The sequence below is a fragment of the Lolium rigidum genome, chromosome 5 (genome assembly GCF_022539505.1).
Source record: "Lolium rigidum isolate FL_2022 chromosome 5, APGP_CSIRO_Lrig_0.1, whole genome shotgun sequence".
Lineage (NCBI taxonomy): Eukaryota > Viridiplantae > Streptophyta > Magnoliopsida > Poales > Poaceae > Lolium > Lolium rigidum.
In genome coordinates this window covers 101695060-101712091 of record NC_061512.1, presented here as the reverse complement: position 1 = coordinate 101712091, position 17032 = coordinate 101695060, and the positions used below count along the sequence as shown (strand labels likewise).

At 40.9% G+C, this 17032-nt stretch overlaps 1 long non-coding RNA gene across 11 annotated transcripts; it reads right to left on the bottom strand.

Annotated features, from left to right (window-relative positions):
* Positions 1-8791: 8791 nt before the first annotated feature.
* On the bottom strand, positions 8792-16122 carry LOC124652997. Of its 11 annotated transcripts, XR_006987789.1 has the most exons (6): positions 15758-16122; positions 15284-15631; positions 14639-14697; positions 13364-13874; positions 13055-13263; positions 8792-12407 (listed from the first exon to the last, which is right to left on the bottom strand). It is a non-coding gene; the product is annotated as an uncharacterized LOC124652997 (long non-coding RNA). The 11 variants fall into 11 exon arrangements; XR_006987783.1 differs by having other exon boundaries at positions 8792-9002; positions 9976-12407; positions 13364-15631; XR_006987791.1 differs by having other exon boundaries at positions 8792-10232; positions 11272-12407; positions 13364-15631.
* Positions 16123-17032: the final 910 nt, after the last annotated feature.

Sequence of the window (17032 nt, the reverse complement as noted above, 5' to 3'; positions counted from 1 at the left end):
ATTTCTCCGCCATTCCAAAGTAAATTTCTTGAGTGCTACCTTTAAAAATTCCATTCTTTACCTTTGCAATATATAGCTCATGGGACAAATAGCTTAAAGACTATTGTGGTATTGAATATGTACTTATGCACTTTAGCTCTTATTAAGTTGCTTGTTGTGCGATAACCATGTTCCTGGGGACGCCATCAACTACTCTTTGTTGAATATCATGTGAGTTGCTATGCATGTTCGTCTTGTCTGAAATAAGGGCGGTTCTCACAATCAAATGGTTTGAGTATGCATACTGTTAGAGAAGAACATTGGGCCGCTAACTAAAGCCATGATTCATGGTGGAAGTTTCAGTGTGGACAGCTAATCCTCAATCTCTTATGAGAATAATAACTGTTGTTACATGCTTATGCATTAAAAAGGAGTCCATTATCTGTTGTCTATGTTGTCCCGGTATGGATGTCTAAGTTGAGAATAATCAAAAGCGAGAAATCCAATGCGTGCTTTCTCCTTAGACCTTTGTACAGGCGGCATAGAGGTACCCCTTTGTGACACTTGGTTGAAACATATGCTATGCAATGATAATCAGTGTTAATCCAAGCTAATTAGGACAAGGTGCGGGCACTATTAGTATACTATGCATGAGGCTTGCAACTTGTAAGATATAATTTACATAACACATATGCTTTATTACTACCGTTGACAAAATTGTTTCTTGTTTTCAAAACCAAAGCTCTAGCACAAATATAGCAATCAATGCTTCCTCTGCGAAGGGCCCTTTCTTTTACTTTTATGTTGAGTCAGTTCACCTATCTCTCTCCACCTCAAGAAGCAAACACTTGTGTGAACTGTGCATTGATTCCTACATACTTGCATATTGCACTTGTTATATTACTTTACATTGACAATATCCATGAGATGTACATGTTATAAGTTGAAAGCAACCGCTGAAACTTAATCTTCCTTTGTGTTGCTTCAATACCTTTACTTTGATTTATTGCTTTATGAGTTAACTCTTATGCAAGACTTATTGATGCCTGTCTTGAAAGTGCTATTCATGAAAAGTCTTTGCTTTATGATTCATTTGTTTACTCATGCCATTACCGTTGTTTTGATCGCTGCATTCATTACATATGCTTACAATAGTATGATCAAGGTTATGATGGCATGTCACTCCGTAAATTATCTTTGTTATCGTTTACTCGCCGGGACGAGCAGAACTAAGCTTGGGGATGCCGATACGTCTCCGACGTATCGATAATTTCTTATGTTCCATGCCACATTATTGATGATATCTACATGTTTTATACATACTTTATGTCATATTTATGCATTTTCTCGGCACTAACCTATTAACGAGATGCCGAAGAGCCGATGTCTTTGTTCTACGTCGTTTTTGGTTTCGTAAATCCTAGTAAGGAAATATTCTCGGAATTGGACGAAATCAATGCCCGAGGGCCTATTTTTCCACGAAGCTTCCGTAAGACCGGAGGACTTACGAAGTGGGGCCACGAGGTGGCCGGACACCGTGGCGGCGCGGCTCGGGCCTTGGCCGCGCCGGCTCCGTTGTGTGGGCCCCTCGTGACGCCCCTTTACTCCGCCCTTCCGCCTACATATAGTCTTCGTCGCGAAACCCCCGATGCGAGAGCCACGATACGGAAAACCTTCCGCAGACGCCGCCGCCGCCAATCCCATCTCGGGGGATTCGGGAGATCGCCTCCGGCACCCTCGCCGGAGAGGGAATCATCTCCCGGAGGACTCTTCACCGCCATGGTCGCCTCCGGAGTGATGAGTGAGTAGTTCACCCCTGGACTATGGGTCCATAGCAGTAGCTAGATGGTCGTCTTCTCCTTATGTGCTTCATTGTCGGATCTTGTGAGCTGCCTAACATGATCAAGATCATCTATCCGTAATGCTATATGTTGTGTTTGTTGGGATCCGATGGATAGAGAATACTATGTTATGTTGATTATCAATCTATTACCTATGTGTTGTTTATGATCTTGCATGCTCTCCGTTATTAGTAGAGGCTCGGCCAAGTTTTTACTCTTAACTCCAAGAGGGAGTATTTATGCTCGATAGTGGGTTCATGCCTCCATTAAATCCGGGACGATGTGACGAAAGTTCTAAGGTTGTGGATGTGTCTGTTGCCACTAGGGATAAAACATTGATGCTATGTCCGAGGATGTAGTTATTGATTACATTACGCACCATACTTAATGCAATTGTCCGTTGTTTGCAACTTAATACCGGAAGGGGTTCGGATGATAACCTCGAAGGTGGACTTTTTAGGCATAGATGCATGCTCGGATAGCGGTCTATGTACTTTGTCATAATGCCCAATTAAATCTCACTATACTCATCATATCATGTATGTGCATGGTCATGCCCTCTCTATTTGTCAATTGCCCAACCGTAATTTGTTCACCCAACATGCTATTTATCTTATGGGAGAGACACCTCTAGTGAACTGTGGACCCCGATCCATTCTTTTACATCGAATACAATCTATCGCAATACTTGTTCTCATCGTTTTCTCGCAAACAATCATCATCCACACTATACATCAAATCCTTTGTTACAAAGCAAGCCGGTGAGATTGACAACCTCACTCTGTTTCGTTGGGGCAAAATACTTTGGTTGTGTTGTGCAGGTTCCACGTTGGCGCCGAAATCCCTGGTGTTGCGCCGCACTACATCCCGCCGCCATCAACCTTCGACGTTCTTCTTGGCTCCTACTGGTTCGATAAACCTTGGTTTCTTACTGAGGGAAAACTTGCCGCTGTACGCATCACACCTTCCTCTTGGGGTTCCCAACGGACGCGTGCTGTACGCGTATCACGGCTCCGCTCAAGTGTATTTGAATGCTCTGCATGGCTGTTGCTCTGGTTCCACCTATCAATTTTACCGTATCGAGGTAGTCGACTAGCCAATCCTCGGGATCTTGCAGGCCATCAAATTTCTTGAAACTATCGGGTAACTTGAATCCTGATGGGACTCGAGTTTTTCGGACTCGTCGCGTAAAACACGGGAGTCCACACATGTCTTCTTCAGCAAGTTCTGGTGACTGCCGATGTTCTCTTCTATCTTGTCGCGCTCTATCTACTCTGGCTTGAGTCGCCGTATCTCTGACTCCACTTGCTCTTGGTGGATCTTGCACTCGCTGCGATGAGGTCTCGGGCTATTTTGTCTTGCAGTTCCTTCGGGAGGTGTGGCTGCGAACGCTGCTCCCATGGCTCCACACCCTGCCATGGCCATGTTATACAACGCTTCTCTTGGATCCCCGGGAGGTGGCCTGGACGCTAAGATGAAAGCTTGCGTTGCCATGTATCTGCTTCCGGTGTTTTTGGAATGATATTCTCCCTCGTGTCGATTGACATAAAAGACATATCGAGGTTTTGGATTAAAGTCTCTCTTTCGGCTTCAGGTATATTTTGCAGCCGAGATCTTGCTCTCCTTCGAGCTTCTCTGTGGCTATCTCCCGAAGTTCCTGATTGTCGACTTAAATCCGCTCTTCGCCTGCTTGATGCGGAAGCCGCCTCCCTTCTTCTGTTCAAAGCAGCTGTCTATTTTTCCAATTCTCTTCCAGCTCGAGCGAGGCTATATTGGTAGGCCTGCAATTCTTCAGTCGTAGCAGTTGTCGCCATTGGTTCTGAACCATCCATAGCTCTTGCGGCTCTATCCCATGCTGCTTGTGGGAGTTGAACCCTAATACGTGGTGTAGGCCCGACATATTTATTGCCTAGACTTCGCCTTAGGTCAGAGGGATCGACATATGGATTTCCCAATTCGTCGAAAGACTCTGATGTCTCCTCCTGATCGCGACTTGCTTCTCCAATGGCGTAAATCTGATGATATTTTGGATTCTGAACCTTGCTGGGTTTGGTGACACCATCGTAGAGATTGGTGAAGACCTTTCCAACAGTGATGGATTTGTCGATGAAGTTGAAGCTGTCGGTGTCACTCGAGTCATCGGTTATATAGGAGTCCGCGGATGACTCGAAGGACATGTCGCTGAAGATCTTGGTGAGCTTTTCGCTCGCCTTGGTGCTGATGAAGCGTGGCGACGAAATCTCCTCGTCGCCTGACTCGATGGATGATGCTGAGCTTGAAAAATCACGATCAACCGCCGATAATACCGACGATATCGGAACTTCGAGACGATACACTCCTTCTTTCTCGACGCGGAAGTGGAACTTTCCAAACGTCATCTCCATGGGCTCCTCCAGATAGGCATATGCATCCAAACGGGAGGGCGGGTGAGGAACAAAATCGACTAGACCAGTTTCGATCTGTTTACCTCTGTCCAAAGCGTTGCTTGCAGTTGATGACGTCGACGATCTTGAACGTGCCATCAAGATCAGCTCCTTGTCGCCTCTAAATCCCACAGACGGCGCCAATTGACAAGGTATTAACTTGTCAATGCCTACGAGTAGTAGACTAGGGTTTCGTTGGATGTAGAGGGCAAGTAGATCTCGAAGGTTTCAGCCGAAAAGTACTCGACGATGTAAAAGCTAGGGTTTGTGAAACAATGATTCGATCCTTTCTTTGTCCCTCGACTCCCCCTTATATAGGAGGCGGAGCAGAGGGATTCGTGATACACAAGGTTACAGAGTCCGGGAGGGTTTCTAACCTATCCCGCAAGATTACAAATAATGCTTCCTATTACAACTCTAGCTTTCCTTAACAGTATCTTGGGCTTCCGAATCTTCTTATCCTTCGGGTCGTGGGCCTTCAGTAAACCCCGGGTACTTTCTTCGGCAGGCCCATTGGGGATGCCTATGTCAAATAGAAACAACACTTTGAGTTTAAGTAGAAAAGAGGAAGTACATGTAGATATGTTATTATCTTTCTTGTTAGTTCCTAGCTTAGTATTCTGAAGTTAAAATTGTTTGTGCTTACAAGGAAGATGCATGATTGTTTCTATCACATGTATGTTTGTTTGTTTCCCTCAACTCTTATGCTTGCTAATCAACCTTGCTAGCCAAAGACCTGCACTGAGAGGGAATGCTTCTCGTGCATCCAAAACCCTTAAACCAAACCTATGCCATCAGTGTCCACCATAACTACCTACTATGTGGTATTTTCCTGCCATTCCAAGTAAATACTTCATGTGCTACCTTTAAACAATTCAAAAGTTATCATCCCTTATTTGTGTCAATGTTTTATAGCACATGAGGAAGTATGTGGTGTTTTATCTTTCAATCTTGTTGGGCAACTTCCACTAATGGACTAGTGGCTTTATCCACTTATCCTATAATTTTGCAAAAGAGCTGGCAACGGGGTTCCCAGCCCCAATTAATTAACTTTTATTAATAATTCTCTTCACATGTTTTGCCCTGATTCATCAGTAAGCAACTTAATTTTGCAATAGACACTCCTCCATGGTTTGTGAAATGTTGGAAGGCACCCGAGGATTCGGTTAGCCATGGCTTGAGAAAGCAAAGGTTGGGAGGAGTGTCATCCTTAAATAAACTAAAATGCATGTGTAAACAAAAGAGAAGAGGGATGATCTACCTTGCTGGTGGAGATAACGTCCTTCATGGGAGCCGCTCTTTGGAAGTCTGTTTGGCAAGGGGGTTAGAATACCCACTACCATTCGTTGACAACAACAAACACCTCTCAAAACTTTACTTTTATGCTCTCTATATGATTTCAAAACTTAAAAAGCTCTAGCACATGATTTAATCCCTGCTTCCCTCTGCGAAGGGCCTGTCTTTTACTTTATGTTGAGTTAGTAAACCTATTTCCCTCCATCTTAAGCAAGCAATTGAGTTGTTGTGATCCAACCATCTATATTGTGATCTACTTAATCATGCCTTTTATTCTTCCTTGTTTAGTACAAGTTTTGTCTGAATGAATATAGCTTTGAAAGTTATCAATGATTATGAGGAGATTATTATGATTGAGTATGCAAGTTTACTATAAGCTTTAATATAAGAGCGCTGCTCGATAGATAAGTACAATCTGTTAACTGTTCTCTGACCAAGAACGAAGTTTTCCATCACCAATTATGATTTCCTATGCACCTTTATTTGTGATTTCCTTTTACTTGTTTCAAGTTGAATCATATGAGGAAGTTGTTTACTAGAATGTCTTGTGTGAATTAATATGATGCTTCTTGTCCGTATTTTATTTATCGACTCTTCACTCCATAAACATGTGGTCTTGTTTATCGAGCTCGGCTTCGCTTGGGGATAAGCGAAGTCTAAGCTTGGGGGGAGTTGATACGTCCATTTTGCATCACTATTTTATATCATAATTTACTGTTATTCATTGATATGTTTTCATATTTAGAGATGATACTTATGTTATTTCATCTATTTTGCATGTTTCATGATTATTGGAGAATCGGGCACCGGAGTCAGGATTCTGCTGGAAAAAGCCCCGTCAGAATACAATATTTCGGAAGATCAACAACTGACGGGAATTATACTGAAAATCCTATTTTTCCAGAAGACGGAGGTAGCCAAAAGGAGGAGCCGAGGAGGGCCGCCATGGGCCCCCCCATAGGCCGGCGCGGGCCCAGGCCTGGCCGCGCCGCCTTGTGGGGAGGGGGCCCACAGCCCCCTCTAGCCTCCTCTCCTTCGCGTACTTCTTCGTCCCGAAAACCTAAGCTCCAGAGAATAATCGCGAACAGACACAGCCGCCTCTGCGGGGCGGAAAACACCAGAGAGAAAAGAGCTCTCCAGCAGGCTTAAATCCGCCGGGGAAATTCCCTCCCGGAGGGGGAAATGGACGCCATCGTCACCGTCATCGAGCTGGACATCATCTCCATCATCATCACCATCATCTTTATCATCATCACCGCCATCTCCACCGCTGCACCTCGTCACCGCTGTAACAATTAGGGTTGAATCTTGATTGTTTGATAGGGGAAACTCTCCCGATATTGATTTCTACTTGTTATTGATGCTATTGAGTGAAACCATTGAACCAAGGTTTATGTTCAGATTGTTATTCATCATCATATCACCTCTGATCATGTTCCATATGATGTCTCGTGAGTAGTTCGTTTAGTTCTTGAGGACATGGGTGAAGTCTAAATGTTAGTAGTGAATTATGTTGGTTAATATTCAATGTTATGATATTTAAGTTGTGGTGTTATTCTTCTAGTGGTGTCATGTGAACGTCGACTACATGATACTTCACCATTTATGGGCCTAGGGGAATACATCTTGTATTCGTTTGCTAATTGTGGGGTTGCCGGAGTGACGAAACCTAAACCCCCGTTGGTATATCGATGCGGGAGGGATAGCGAGGATCTCGAGTTTAAGGTCGTGGTTAGATTTATCTTAATTACTTTCTTGTATTTGCGGATGCTTGCAAGGGGTATAATCACAAGTATGTATTAGTCCTAGGAAGGGCGGTGCATTAGCATAGGTTCACCCACACAACACTTATCAAAACAATGAAGATTAATCAGCTATATGAAGCGAAAGCACTAGACTAAATTCCCGTGTGTCCTCAAGAACGTTTGGTCATTATAAGTAAACAAACCGGCTTGTCCTTTGTGCTAAAAGGATTGAGCCACTCGCTGCAATTATTACTCTCGCATTTTACTTACTTGTACTTTATTCATCTGCTATATCAAAACCCCCCGAATACTTGTCTGTGAGCATTTACAGTGAATCCTTCATCGAAACTGCTTGTCAACACCTTCTGCTCCTCGTTGGGTTCGACACTCTTGTTTATCGAAAGTACTACGATACACCCCCTATACTTGAGGGTCATCAATAGCGGAGATTCACGAAGAAGTATTGCGCTATTTACCAGTGAGTGGTATTATTGGACTGATCTTTTGGTGGGAAATGTTCTTCATTTTAGATAATGAAACCATTCCATTACTACCAACCCACAGAAATACGACCTCTTGAAGTTCCCACAAAGCGACTCTGAACCTAAGACCGGGTTGTGGGATTTGATATTATAAACTAAGAAAAACGCAATTTGATTTTTTTTTATATCCCTATGATAGGAAATGAAAGAAAAGGTCGAGCTTAAGCCGATTCCATTGCGGAAAGAAAAGAGGCTCTCCCATTCCCACCTGATACGTCAAAAGCAATTGACTAATAAGGGGAACCTCGAATTCGATTGATTATGTCACTCCGCATTACTATAAAAGGGCAGCTGCTTTCTACTAAAATGGGCTTTGTTTGGCACTCCTTCCGCTATTACTCGCAATAATAATAACTAGATTTAGAAGTGCGCCTTGGCGCACGATCCCGTGAAACTCGTGCCGATGTACATGTTCTATAACCACGATAAAAATTAGGTAAAAAAATAATACTAATATTTCTTATTAGCTTTATAAAATGAAGCCAATAGGGATGAACTTGGGATAAATAACACAAAATTACAAATGGAGTAGCAAAAAAGTATTTCAGGGACGAGCCTTGGAGCACGTACGTTCTCTGACTTTCGCACTGATAAATAATAATTTGGCAACCGCTATATTAACTATGTATATGAAAATGTAATGTGAGTAGGCAGTAACGAAGATACACAGAACTTAGTCGTTTAGAAGTACAAAAACAACTTAGCAAGAACGAATGGCAAAAGCAATATCCACACAGTTGCATAAGGGGACTTGCAGCGGGAATCTAATTCGTATGTACATGTCAATTACAAAGGAAGGACAGTCTTTAGAGGACACAACATAGCTAATAAAATTGTCTTCCACACTGATTAATGTTTTGTAAAAATATTATATTTTCGAAAAGGGAACAAAGAGAATGTAGTTGACTTAATTCCTGGGACCAACACAAAATTACACAGATCAGTTAAGCAATACAAGCTGATAATAAGTAGTAATTAGTGATAAATAGACGTAAAGAAAATGTAGAGAAATATATTGTACATAGAAGCGGTAGCATAATCTTTAATGACAAGCCCATTCTGGCTATAATTTTTCAGTATTTTACTTTCACTCAGCACCATATATCTTGTGCTCTGACTGCTATTTGATTGGGCAGTTGCAGTTTCTTCAGCATGTCCTGGAGCATGGAACATGACCTGGATCATGACATTGGTTAGAATTTTCACAACCCATGTAACAGCTGACTGTTGAGTAACAAAAAAGACAATATTCAGGTGATATCATACCGTACGGTAGTCAAGAGCAGCACAATATCGTGTTGAATGGATAAAAAAAGGTTGGCAACAGTCTATTATACAAGACATGAGGACAGGAAGAAAAATAGTGATGTTTTATTGACATATTTAATTTTTAAGGATAGAACACTTCATCCAGATATGGTTGGTAAAAGCTAAAGCAGGAATATAAGAGACAATACATATACACAAGTAGCGCATATAAACTGTGTATATGTAGCTACTTGTGTATATGTATTGTCTCTTGTGTGAAGAAGACATTTTTTGTGACTTGTGTGAAAAAAGACAAACAAACCGTCTGGTACACAACCTTTTTAACAGAAAATTTTGTCTTTTTTACATATGAGACTCAAAATGTCAGTTTTCTGTGGAACCACTTTGTGAACATGTAGAATTTTGAGATGTACCCACTAAATTTTGTGTTTGATTTTTTCAACATTTTGAAAGCGTATTTAAAACAAAGTTTATTTAAAACAAAGTTTGAAAACTGGGAGGATATGCTCCCGGGTGATATGTACCTATTGTCTGGAGCATCTGTGAGAGATGGGGATATCAAATAAAATATTTCTGCATTTAAGGTACCTAGTATTGAAATTTCTATCAAGAATAGAACAAATTATTGGTAGATCGACAAACGTCAGCTACTTAATGCCACCCTAGGTTTGAATGTGAACTAAATAATTTGTGCACTACATACAGAGAGTTAGTATGGTGATTATTTATAACAACTCTCCAAAATAAAGGGAGTGGCAGTGAAAGAGGGAAAGACTATAATAGTCATATATCTGAATTAAATGAGAGAACAGAGGATGAAATACTGGAGTTGACATCTGCAAACAAAATATATACACACATGGTTGTAAGATAATCTCACCGATAGATGGTATGCTTTCAAAATTTGATAGTGAAATGCTTCAGTCCCACAGAATAATGAAAACCAACACTTAACCTGTAAAAAAATAGTGCACCTACTAAAAAACTCCGTAAGTCTAACTAATAGGTCAATCTTGGACGACTGGATATATGGGAACAAAGAAGAAATACAGCTGCGGAGATTTATCATTCCCAGTTCAAGCGGAGAAACCCTGTGATATGCTTCTGAAATATCTAAGTAAAGAGCACATGATTAACCTGAGAAACAAAAATCAAGTTAAACAAAGAAGGATTGAGAGCATGACCATCTGTGTAGTTTTCTTATACTAACAAAAACCAAAACAGATAACTAAACCAGAACTTATTTCAGATCACGGAAAAAGAAACAACAGCAAAATCATAAAGCATTTCTAAAAACAAAGGAGAACATTGAAGAATAATAAATATACTAAATGATCTGAAGGTATCTTTTTGCCCAAAAGTCCATCTGATCCGCTGGCCAAGATCACCAGGAGCTGCAGACAAATCCTAACAGCATTGGCAACCAGAAGTGTTTTTGATTGACGTAAATTGATATGGTCAAGTGATTTACTTTTCAGCCTATCAGTAGAAGCTTTTAGCTCATAACCAAGAAAAACAAGCTGAATTTCAAATCGGTGAAATCCACCCTTTTAAGCAACCTGGTGTTTTCTGACATAAAGTTAATAGGATCACAGTTGATATACATGACAGATGGATTTAGTTTTAGTGGACATCCAAGTTGGCTAAATATAATTGATACAGACTGAACTCTTATTCTCATTTCCCCTTCCGGTCAGAAATGGCGTTGTCTATGTACCAATTGGTCACAATCCTATGTCAGCTAAATTAAAATGAAACAAGGAAATATAATTTCAATCCCCTTTACTTCTGAAATCGAAATTATGCAATAAAGCGCATGTTCAAAAAATAATCAAGCATTAGAGGGTAGACAATCATGGCATCATCACATATAAGTATACACACCAATAGCATCTATCTCAGTAGGAAAGAGAGCAAGCACTACACATGAAATTGCATGACTGATACGACTGTTCAGTAGGCTCCCTCATAGGCTACACCAACAGATTTCAGACACAGAACAATGGCAAAGAACAGTTTAAAAATCTTAAAAATCCAGTGATCTCAAATTATTTAAGTCATGGGTTTGGCATATGCCTCTAGAAATACAGATGACCTTTGCAGATGACCCCTACTGAATTGAGATGCACAAGCAACATTATTTCGTAATCAACACCAAAAGAATTAGAAATCTAACCTCAGTGAATTGAATGTGTGTCCGTGAAAATGAACTATCAATGAGGAGTTGATTGTTTGAGCATCCATACACGTGTGTTGTTACTCGTTACCTTTTAGACCAATCGGTCCAAATAATTCAGAATAACATGCATGACAGTTTTGCAGGTCGCACAGATGAGTGCTTTGCAGGTCACACGGATTCTAAGAAAAGTCGCACAAATGAATCAAACCCTTTTTAGTCAAAGAACCAAAATTTCTAGCGATATCCGTCAGAGTATATAATAGTGCAAAGATAAAATTTGGCAAGTAATAGCTTCTTAGAGAGAAATGCCATGGAAGTAAATATAATGGGGATAGTAAGAGAAAGCTATACGCAAGAAAATTAGTAACTGTGATCATGCTTAAATAGACTTGGAAATATAACAGAGAATAGAAGTAAATCTAATGGAGAATTAAGAGAAAGCTAAATTATGTCAGGTTTGCAGTCATACATAGCATCACACACCAATTGTGGAGAGAGAACCAATTAACTAAAAGGAAGAAGTGTAAATGCGAAATTCAGATCGATTAAAAAGTTTACAATTGCAGAGCATATAAAAGTTTGATTGCTGAAAAACATTGCATGTTGATGTGCAGCTAGTGTTCATAATTTAATTTATAAGAGATGAAAATTATAGTACCAGAGAGAACATAAACCTTGGTCTACAGTAGAAGAGGCAAGTGTGCTTGAGTTTCCTCGACGGCCGCCGGCTGCATGCTGGCATTTCAGGCTGCAGCACACCTTTTCTGCACTGGCCGACCACAAGCTCGCAAGGCCGGAACACCATAGAGCCACCTACGACCAAGTTGTATAACTTCAGCAACAAAATCCTTCATAACAACGGAAGATGTGACCCGTGTCCACTATATTGAAACATCCGAGACCTTGCAAGTAATCCAAAGCCAAACAGACGCCCCAAAAGATTGTGGTTAGCTTCCAATACAAGAATGAATATTCAAAAGTTAAGTTGGCTCACAAAAGGATATGAGAAACGTGCAGATAACCAAAATGCAAGTTACCGGTCCTTTCACTGAAGCTGGATATTCTAGCAAAATGGGTATCAACTTCGTAACTGCTTTGCTTTGACCAAGGAAAATATTTATTAGAACCTGAACCTACAAAACAGAGTCAAAAAAGGAAATAATAACGGATTAGTTCAAAAACTCAATTATGAAGAAATACTAAACTATAGGTAAGCTGCCTATTCGTCACTCTGTAGAGGCACTAATTATATTTCTCTTCATGGTACTATCAAAAACTGGGTTTCATATGAACAAAAGAAAATCAATCAGTTGTAAACTTTCACTTATGACCCGGTCTATTTCAGCAACAGGCTCACAATATATAGTATGCTCTAATAATCGTATTTGGGTCCAAGCTAGTATGTCTTTCTAATCATCAATGTTTCTTGTTTTACATCAAGATATTTGTTTTTGATCCATAATAAATAAAAATCTAAGAAATAACCTCTGAAGAACAAACAACCTTAACATGTGAACTAACAATCTATCAGTGCATGGTATATGAATAATAAAATCAAATTTAGCAAATAAGGTTGTAGGAAAAAAACGGCGAGTGTATTCTTAGTGGCTACAACAAAGAGATTCTTTGTGATCTCAATAGCAGGCATACCAGGCACATAAACCCATCTTATTTGTTTGTGACCACGCTATTTTATTAAGCAAGCAGGCAAGGTGATTATAAAGGAACAGAGGAAAAATAGATAATTTCAGTGAGGAAGACTCAAGATATTTAGAGTTACCATCTTGTGTTTGTCTCAAAGTGAAGTTGCCTTCAGTAATAGACATGCACAATAATCAGAACATAGCACTTTAGGTGCTAACCCCTGTGGTCTCAGATATTTAGAGTTACCATCTTGTCTCTGTCTCAACGTCAAGTTGGGCACTGATCTTAGCATTCGTCTGACCTGGAAGAGAAACATCATGGATAGCAGGAACCCTATCATGTAACCTACAAAACCAAAGCAGGACCAAGAAGACATTTAGCTATATAAATGGGTGAGCAAGAAAAACATAACTAACCACCACTTTAACACAGTGGAAGCACTCACTGTGCACGTCTTTTGGATTGATGGAGTCGTACTTACAAAGGGAGAAACATAGTGCACTTAGAATCGCATAAAGAGACCACCTTAGAGATTATTAGTACATCTGACGGTATCATGCGGCCCACTGCAGTGGAAGGAAAACCCATATAGGCAATGCCTGTTTAGTGAAACCTAAAGGCCTTCTGAAACAGATTTATAATTAGTCAATTGAGTATTTCCTATAATTACAACTCAAGAAGATCCGAAAAATAGGCAGTTACATGCTACCAAAGAAGAAAATGTATTGAACATGAGATATTATTTATCACCTCAAGCTAATTGGCTCCTTGCATACTTTAGGTAAGAGACTCATATACAGTTCCAACCACCTTTAGATTTAATACTCAAAACTATGGGAGGGAAGTACATACTCAAAAAAATAACCAAGATTCGAGTTATACCTTTAAATCCTTACCTTACAGATGAGGTCCATGTCCAAAACTGCGAGCAAATCCACCTAGTGTTCTCCATGAACCTGCATTTCCATCTTTATGCTAATGAAATAATATAAAATCTGTAGTATAGAAGATAACTAAATTGTGCTTTTCATTACCTAAAGAATTTTGCAACACATAAAACAATTGAATGAGAGGATATAGCTGCAAGTATACTTTTCTAGAAAAGAAGACACATCCAAATTATCTCTATGGTTCGAACCAGAAAGGTCCAACCTTTACCAGCGTGAAGAGCAAGATTCTGGCTAGAAATTCCACTACTAATGCTGAACTGATTCACAAAGAAACTGAAATACTGAATATTTAGTAAAATTAGCCTCTGCTAATAAATTTTAACCACACATCCAGAATCTTAAATCATAACCACTGCAGGTATGCAGCTGTACAACTACAAATAAATTCAATTCGGGAAAGATGAGTTATAGTTTCTTGGCGATGTTACAAAACATAATTCCACGAGCATTGCGACCATGCTCCCCTAACAAATCAAGTAGTAGCCACTTTATTTCAAAATCTTTCTAGGACCCAGGAACAAATTGTTTGTATCATCAGTGGCAAGGAGAACTGAACCCATCTATTTAGAGAAACTAAATAATTCAAAATCTTTCTAGGACCCAGGAGGAACAAATTGCTTGCACCATCAATGGCAAGGAGAACTTAACCCATGTGTGCAAATATATTTAGAGAAACTAAATAATTTTAGAGTGTGGAAAAAAAGTCTCTGCATTTTGTTGTGAATTGACAAGAGCTCACATCGGCTCAACATATCGTTGTATTAATTTACCTCCATGGGCGCCGATGAGGGTGGGGTTGGAGGAGGCAGAGCCCTGCAGCCTCCCGTCTCTGCATTGCATAATTGAAAATCAATAATCTTTTGATATCTTCTAGATCTGGCCACAATAATTCACATGAAGAAATCAAATAGAGTGGGTATTAACCTACAGCTTGTCGATTAAATTACTACATGGATTAATGCTCTCATGATCTCATGAAAAATTGTGGGGATTAAATCAAAACATAGTCAAAGGTTAGATGAGGAAGTAAATAGGGAGGAAGAGATCATCATCTCTTCTCGATGTCATGGTACATTGGCAAACTGGTGCTCCTTAACCAACCAGATCACCCCAAACCAGAAATCCATCCTGAACCATGCACACCTCAAGTAAAATAACAGGAGCATCAATCACCAACCTAGTAGGCCATTTCGAAAAACCAACCTAGTAGGCAGCAAACAAGTCAGTAGAGCATTAGCACACCAGCAAGCAAACAAGCAGACAGCTAGCGAAGCACGCATGGTCACACACAAGTAGAGCATAAATTGGAATTTGGTAAGCTACCTTGCTAGGCCCCAAAAAATAACATTGATAGCAAAATGATTCACAAAGAAGAACCAACATGAATGCAGAGCGAGGAAGAAGGAGGTCTTTACCTTGGTCCTGGCTGAACGTGCCTCACTGTCGGATCAGCGCGAGTGCCGCAAAGATGACTGCACCTGCTCCTCATCACCATTGATCTCCGGGCCGAGGTGCCACGCCCGATGCCAACAAATCGAACACATAGTTGTCGCTGCCATAGTTGTCGAACTTGACTGGCTCGAATATCGTTTGGAGGATAAAATAAGCCCAGAAGACAGATTCAAGCACTACATGTATTCAAATCAACCTTCTCCAGATCTATATTGATGTGCCAAATTTTTCATAAATTTGTACCATCTAATTCCATGTCAGCATCGTCTTCTCTGTCCGTTGTCTTCAACAAGTAAACGTGCATCAGGTTTCTGTTAAGAAGGAAATTAGAGCTAGGGTTTTCCTCAAAAGAGCTAGGGTTTCCCTCAAGATAATAGAAGAAAAGAAAATCGAAAAAATTACGGATTGAGAAGGAGAGTAAGCAGAATGGCCGTCACCTCGAATCGTCAGTCGCTACTGGGACGGTGAGGTATGAGGCAGCCGACGGCGCCGCTCCCCTCACTGTTGCTCGGGTCCAATGGAGACTGAGATTGGGGGCTACATCAGCGGTGCGAGGTGGCGTTGCTCCGGGCGACAGCATGGCGGCGTGAGGCCAAACTACTCCCAGCGATGATGAGACGGCGCTGCTTCATCTCCTCTCCTCTCTCTGCATCAGACGCCTTGCCCATGGAGCGCTGCTTCTACTCACGTGAAGCAGCACAAGCTGGAGGCCCCCACCTCGACCGCAACACCTCCGTCCTGGCGTCCTTTGGTGAGGACGGCGGGGACAGCGGGCGCAGCGCCGTGCTCCTCCTTCCTTGGTCCAGAGGCGCAGGGGATTGGGGAGAAACGAAATCGAGAGGATTGGGGATTGGGGGAGACGCAGACCTCCTTTTCTCCTCTACTGTAACTGCTAATCAAATCGCATTGTGACGCGTGGCCCAACCGGTGGAGGCAAAACGAGCCAGCGCTAAAACATCACGCGCCACTTGCCCTATCGTGGATAGCCTCTCCATGCCCCATGAAGTTGCAACGTTTATACCTTTAGATAGTGAAAGGGCAATCAGAATTTGTGACTACGTCAAAGGCTCGTTTCACTCGAATTTAAAGGTTGTAACTCAGTAAAGATTTGCTGTAAGGATCAAGAGTGTACCTTATTTGTTTTCAATTCTGCTTCGCTTTCATCAGCCTTATTATGGGTTTGCGTGAGGGCAGCCTTATATTCTATATACTCCCCTCCCTTGAATATTATTTTTAATGCAAGAGTAAGGATAGACGTCTTATTCTTTAGTGTTGAGATAGAATGTAGACCCTCCTCTCTTTTAGTTAGCCTTACTTATTCCAATTCCTAATCTATACCATAAAGCAAAGCCCTTTTTGCAGCTACACGACTATGGTGTGTAGATGTTGTGATTGAGTGCACGTGCACCGTTTAAACGTCGTCAACATCAGATTGAGTGATCAACCTATCGATCATCAGGTTAGTTCGTTTGTAGGCGCCATGCAAGCTAGTTGGCTCTCTAATCATCATGTCAGCGTGTGGTTTGAGTTCATGTTATGTGGGTTCAAAAACTATGTAGTGACATTGTTACATAAATCTCCAAGATTAGTAACAATTACTTCGCTCTTTGGCCTTTAAAATTTTTCATGTTGAATGGCAAGAAGCCTACAAAAGCACAATTAGTTTAGGATTCCGCAGAGCTAAGAGATAAATGTCTAGCCCCTTCCTCCCT